General features: G+C 32.9%; 1 long non-coding RNA gene across 3 annotated transcripts; it reads left to right on the top strand.

Annotated features, from left to right (window-relative positions):
* The first annotated feature begins 644 nt into the window (after positions 1 to 644).
* LOC110711871 lies at positions 645 to 3,992 on the top strand. Of its 3 annotated transcripts, none has more exons than XR_002509448.1 (5): positions 664 to 1,085; positions 1,275 to 1,628; positions 2,318 to 2,420; positions 2,997 to 3,148; positions 3,694 to 3,992. It is a non-coding gene; the product is annotated as an uncharacterized LOC110711871 (long non-coding RNA). The 3 variants fall into 3 exon arrangements; XR_002509447.1 differs by having other exon boundaries at positions 666 to 1,085; positions 2,313 to 2,420; XR_002509446.1 differs by having other exon boundaries at positions 645 to 1,085; positions 1,275 to 2,420.
* The last annotated feature ends 748 nt before the right edge of the window (positions 3,993 to 4,740 follow it).

Below are 4,740 nucleotides of genomic sequence, written 5' to 3'. Positions count from 1 at the left end.
AAAATACCATAAATAATTCATTTCAAACTATTTAAATATGTCATAAAATAATACTTTAAATTAATATACGTATAAAAATACAGGGTATTACATGAGAGGAGGAGAAGAGCGTGAGAAAGGAGGAAGAGAAAGAAGATAGGAAAGGAGGAGAATAGCGTGAGAAAGGAGGAAAGAGAAAAAAAGAAGAGAGAAAGAGAAGTGAGGAAGCGCCGAAACTAGGGTTAAGGTTGTGTTTATTTTATTTATTTATTTTTTATTATATTAATGGTTTCCGGAAAGCACCTATTTTCCGACGGATTTAATCCATCGGAAATTTCCGACGGATTTTTTGAATTCGTCAAAAATACTTGACGGAATGTAAATCCGTCGGAAATTTTAGTTTTTCCAACGGAATTACGTGTCTGTCGAAAATTGTTCATCGAAAATCGGCTGGTTTCTTGTAGTAGGTAAAGAATGGCCTTGATTTGCCTTGTCTGTTTGGTTGTGTTCTGGAAACAAAGGCCTTGTTTAGTTCAATCACTAGTAGAAAAACATAAATGTGCACCGATTCTTGGAAACCGATGGCCCAAAATACAAATAGCATCGGTTATTCGATGCCCCTTGATTTATTTATTTTTTCTACACTTCTGATACAAAGAGCACCGGTTAATCGGTGCCCCTTTATTTTTATACATTTCTAAAACATGCATTCTTTCCCAATTTAATAACCACGCACTCTCTCAGTCATTCTCCTCTCTCTCTCCTCTCGTTCCCCTTTTCTCTGTCCTTTCTCTCCTCTATCACTGCACTCCACTGCCACTCCTTAGCTTCCTTTCCACCACTCCTTAGCTTCCACCACCACCCCTTTCACCGCCAGTCCACTTTATCTCTCCATTTCTTCTCTCTGTCAGCTCTCGTTCTCCTTCTCCTTCGAAAATCGGCATTAATTTGAACCAAATCCAACCATCATCGCTGCCGCCTATTTCTTAAATCACCAATAATGGAGGTTACGGTTTGTGGGTGCGTTTATTTCTAATCAATTGGATGTTCGTGCTTCTTCAACAACAAATACAAATCAATTTCGAACAAAAAATCAAAAATTTGAGGTTAGGGTTTCTAATTTATTTAGCTTTGCATTATATTTTTGTCGAATTACTTCTAGAATTGCTGATTATATTCGAGAATCTTTTTTCAATTTTGTAATTCAAGTTATTTAGGGTTTTGATTTCAATTAATTTATCAATTTTTTATGGTTAATTTTTTTATTGTATTTGATTCTCGTATTCAACATGCAGTTGAATTTGGGATGTCCATGGAGCTAATTTTGTCAAAGTTGACTAGGAGGCTCTTCGATCTCATCCGTGTTTCCCTTTTTCTCTTTACTCTCGATTTAATTGTTTAATTTCTTGATTTGCTGTTTTTTTTCATTGTTTATTGATTGGATGAAATTGTTGTTTTTTTGGGGGGTTTTAACTTAAATTTTAATTTGGTTAGGGTTAATGTTATGGAAGATTTGAAATTGTTGTGTTGTGGAAAATTTCTGATTTGGATATTGAAATTTGACTGTGGTGGATATTGGATTATGAGCCAGCAATTTCAGTCTTGTGATTTGCCTAATTCTCGTATTCAACCTGATCGTCATTGGTTTGGTACGTTTTTTCTTACGAAATTGATGTTATTTTATATGCAAATTTGATATAATTTCAATAATTATTGAATTATTAAGTTTGGGGATTTGGAAAAATTGAACCGAAGTATTTGATTGAACGTGAAATTTGTCAAATTGCATAGTTGATGATTAAATTGGTTGATATAGTAGTTTTGGGGTTTAAAATCAGATTACACAACTCAGTTTTATTGCGATTGATCTAGGGTTTTGTTAATTTGTTTCAATAATTGCGATTGATCTAGGATTTTGTTAATTTAAGCTTTTGGAATTGTGAATATAAAGAATATTTGAATTATGGGTACATGAAGTATTTGACTTGTGAGTATACATAGTACTTGATACTAGAATCTTGAATTTCAGTAGTTTGATTTGTTGATGTATTGTGAATATTGTATTGGTTGTCATTTAATTTGATTTTTTAGGTATATATTTTTTTGGGTATATTTTGATTGATTTCTTGATTGTGGTATGGGTATATTTTGATCAGTTTTGGGTTTCTTTTGATTGAAAATGCAAATTAAATCTCATTTGATAGTGGATAATGGTGGATTATTTCATTATATTTTCTTTCTAGTTTGTCTTCTTATATTGCCTTATTGTACCATAATTTTTGAGTTCCTTCACAAGAATAGCTTGATTTTCTAAGTTGTGTTTTTGCGTTTAGAGAAGGACTTGAAGCTAGAACCTGTTGGCCTGCTTCCCTGCAGTGCACCCCTGCCGCTGCTACTTTTGCTCTGATGTAGCTACTGCTTTTGCTCTACCGAGATTAGGGGTAGGTGTGGCTTTAAGCCTATGTTTTTATATTAATTTATACTTGTTACTTGCAACTATGGCTTTAATATCTTCTGGAAATGATGACTTTGTTTGGGAGTATTCTTGCTGAAGCCATTGACAAGATTGGGGCTGATGGTGTTATCTCTATTGAGTCGTACTCAACCTCTGAAACTTACATAATTGTTAAAAAGGGAATGAAGGTCTGTGCTGCTTTTGTATTTTACTGCCATAAATAAAAAATGTTCTATGCACTAGTTTCATTAGAGGGGTGATAAACTGATAACTGGCTGTTTGTACTCTGTAGCTCTCTCTCTCTCTCTCTCTCTCTATCTCTATCTCTCTCTCTCTCGTTTTGAAGGATATAGTTGCATACATTGAGTCATCCTTGAACTTGGTTTGATTGGAAATCAACCAAATAATTATTTCTTTTGAGCTTATAATATGGATCAAGCACAAATTTAATTGTTTTCTGGTTCATTGGAATGTAACTTTTATCATGTACTTGATCCCTTGATTTTTTTTTTTTTTGGTTATGAAATTATGTGAACTTATTAGAGTATGTTTTTATTCTCAGGGAACTATACAGTAACAATATCAGGAGGCCAATACTTAGTGAGCTGGGCAATCTGACAAATTTGGTCAGTTTGGATCTTTATTTAAACAGTTTCATCGGTTCTATTCCGCCATTCTGGAGTCTTTGGGCAAGCTATCGAAGTTATGCTTTTTGTATGTATACTAATCCCTTGCTTGACTAATTTATAGAAGGACTATACTTTATTTGCCTTTAACATTTGCATTGAAATGTACGTGTGTTGAGGGCCTTTAACATTTGCATTGAAATGTACGTGTGTTGAATGTATGCATGGCCTTATGTGGTCCTATGCTATATTTCTGGCTTTCTGCTAGTTGTTAATGCCAGAATGCAAGTTGATATGACTTTCACGGCTGCTCTTGAATAATTGATTATGCCTAGCTATGGAATATTGACTAAGTGTAGGAAAAGGGGTTCTCTTAATGCTTGTTTATGACTTCTTAATATGTTTTTAGTGTGTGTATTGAGAGGGTATTTTGATGTTTGTTTGTTTGTGTTGTTGTTGTTGTAGAATCTATAGACTGATTTTATCTGCGATTTTTATTTGATAATTGTTTTTATTTCGTGATTTGGGTTTATTCTTTTGATTTGGGTTTGTGTTATGTTTTATGTTGATTTACTTATTGTTATGATGAAAAGGTTGGTTAGTAATGTGGGATTTTTTTGTAAAATTTGACAGGTTACATATGGATCTGTAATCAAATTGGTGCATGAAATAACAGAATTCAGGCTGCATTTAGGTTGCTCTATTTCCTAATATGGACGCTGCATTCTCTTTAGTGCTGCTGCTTCGGTACTGCTGTTGTTTAGCTACTATGATGCTATTGTTTTGCTACTGGGCTGCTGCTATATATTTTTTTTTCTTTTTTTTTTCAAGTGTAATATTACAGGTTATTAATAAAAATTATTAGTTTCAAGTATATTATGTATATCTATAACAGTCTGGTGCAAATGTTTTACATTTTTCGCATCCCTCAATTCTAGACCGGTTAAAAACCGGTGCGAATGGGGGGTTTTGAGCCGGTGCGCATTTGTGTTTTAATACTAGTGAACGTATTTTTACTTATTCTAGAAAAAATAAGTTCAGATCAAATCAGATTAGAAAAAAATAAGTTCAGAACAGATCATCATTTTATGTGCGTTTTATTATCGCTAAATATCTTTAATTAAATAATAAAAAAATATAAAAATTAAATATTAACAAAATACATAATAATACGAATCTAACAAGACCCCATTTGATATATTTATTCTTCATAGATTATCGTACATATAAGGTCAAAATTTGGTCAAATAAAACAATCAGATGAGATCAGATCAGCAAAAATAAAGTGAACTAAACAATCCCAAAATAAATTGTTTTAACGGAAAACAACTTTTCCTGAATATGATTCTTTATGGAAAATAATTTACAAGGGAAAACACAATTGTATAAGTAGTTTAACTTTATTAGTTTCTTAACAAGAAAAATTATATAGGAACACCACAAGAAATAGGCTTATTTCCGACGGAATATTCCGTCAGAATTTTCTTAAATAATAAAAAAAAATAAAAACCCTAAACCCACCCCCATCTCTCCGCCTCTCTTCTCCTTTTTTTTCTTTCTTACAGCAACCCGCCTCTCTTCTTCTCTTTCTCTCTCCTCTCATTCTCCTTCTCCTCTCATTCTCCTTCTCTCCTCTTCTTCCTCATTCCTTTCTCCTTCTCCTCTTTCTATTCATCAACA

Source organism: Chenopodium quinoa, unplaced genomic scaffold (genome assembly GCF_001683475.1).
Source record: "Chenopodium quinoa cultivar QQ74 unplaced genomic scaffold, ASM168347v1, whole genome shotgun sequence".
In the NCBI taxonomy this organism is placed as follows: Eukaryota; Viridiplantae; Streptophyta; class Magnoliopsida; order Caryophyllales; family Amaranthaceae; genus Chenopodium; species Chenopodium quinoa.
Note: the sequence above shows the minus strand (reverse complement) of the source record. Positions and strands in the feature narration are given on the sequence as shown.